This window comes from Myotis davidii, unplaced genomic scaffold, assembly GCF_000327345.1.
Source record: "Myotis davidii unplaced genomic scaffold, ASM32734v1 scaffold243, whole genome shotgun sequence".
NCBI classification, from domain to species: Eukaryota; Metazoa; Chordata; class Mammalia; order Chiroptera; family Vespertilionidae; genus Myotis; species Myotis davidii.
The window spans coordinates 368,312-369,808 of NW_006295183.1; the positions used below are offsets into that span (position 1 = coordinate 368,312).

The 1,497-nt window shown below is 58.0% G+C and overlaps 1 protein-coding gene and 1 long non-coding RNA gene across 3 annotated transcripts in view; one reads left to right on the plus strand and one right to left on the minus strand.

Annotated features, from left to right (window-relative positions):
• Positions 1–1,497, plus strand: part of SMPD3 (sphingomyelin phosphodiesterase 3) — a 26,803-nt gene that overhangs the window by 8,901 nt on the left and 16,405 nt on the right. The window lies entirely within an intron of this gene.
• The window catches only part of LOC102765533, an 11,195-nt gene that overhangs the window by 6,064 nt on the left and 3,634 nt on the right, over positions 1–1,497 (minus strand). Inside the window, exon 2 of the long non-coding RNA XR_435974.2 lies at positions 236–758. This is a non-coding gene — a long non-coding RNA (uncharacterized LOC102765533). The remainder of the gene's footprint in view (positions 1–235; positions 759–1,497) is intronic.

The following is a 1,497-nucleotide window of genomic DNA, read 5'->3' on the forward strand; positions in this document are numbered from 1 at the left end:
TGTCCTGATGTGCAAACAGACACGTGCCTGATTAGAGGGACAGTGGGACTGTGCATAGGAGGGGTAGGGGGGCGAGGGAGGGCTTCAAGGAAGGGGAGGCAGGTGCTTTGGCTCTAGATGAGAGACAGGCATTTACAGGCACAGCTGGGTCGGTGGGAATCCCACTCTGGCACACATGCCATGCCAGACCCCCAGACCCAGTTCTGCTTCTGGGATGTGGCTGTCGGGGACTAACCTGGATTTGTCTGACGCCCGTCACTCAGAGGCTCCTCTCGGTCGTTCTTTCTGTCCTCCCAGCTACCAGTTGACTTCAAGTTTCAGCAGCTCAGAGCTCACGTTGCCATGCCAACCCCTCCCCTGCAGGCATCCAGGCAGAAATGGGCCGGCCCCATCTCGGGGCTGCCAGCCGATGTGAGCACATTCTAGTAATTGGATTGGAGCAATCCTCTCAGCCTTTCCTGCGGAAACCTCGGGCTTGGCCCAGCTCCTGCTAGACCTGAGCCTGTGGATACAAAGAGGATGGGAGGTGCTTCAGGACTCCCAGCCCTGATGCTCGAAGGAAGGCTCCGTGAGGGCCAGATGGAAGGGGCGTGAAGGAGGGACAGGCCCCATCCTAGCCTCACATGAGGAAGCTCCCGACCCTCACCAACTTCCCAGAAGTTCTCCAAGGCTCAGAGATCCCAAAAGATGATGCGGGCTTCGTCAGAGGGGCCGGGGCTTGCCTCCACCAGCAGAGCTGAGGGCTTTCTCACTTTCCACTGCAAAAGACATTCAAATTCAAGTCAGCACCCACCCAGGACCCTTTAGCCTCTGCAGCAGGTCTATGCACCAGCATGCATGCCAGGCCCATCTCCCAGGGAAAAGGAATGCTGTCTTGGTGCCAGTGATAGTTGGCTAGGAGTAGAGGTCCTGTCCACTGCAGCTTGCCCACAAAGGCTGTTGGGGACCCACCCCCTCCATCAAGACCCAAACAGGCCCCTTTCCTGAGGATGCCCTCCCCAGGGGATGTCAGAGCAGCTTCTTTGCCATTGCTACTGGCTGCTGGGCCCTGGAGCCCTCTGAACAGTCCACAACCCCCTCTCCCACGCTGAGGTGGCTGCAGGCCACAGGCTAGCAACAAGGTGTCTCAGTGCTGACAGGTCACTGTAGGTCATCAGTAGCCCACAAGAGCAACTGCAGTGTGGAACTGCTTGCTGTCAATGCCCCATGCCTGCTCCAGAGTGGCCGGACCTGTGACCTCCCAGGCCCTGCCCATGTCCTAAACCAAGCACTTTTCCTCTCCCTTCTGGATTTAGGGTCATCTGGGCTCCCAAACCTCCCTCAGCCAGTTCCCCTTTCACCTGGTCAACCTGCAAACTATGGTGCTCTCCACTCTCTCTGTCCGTTCTTGCTGCAGGAAGTGGAACAAGTTAGCGAAGGTCAGGGGCTCCAACCTAAACAGGGTGGACAGCATCTCTGAGGATCTGAAGGCCCTTTGGGTCAGTCAGGGGCCTGGGA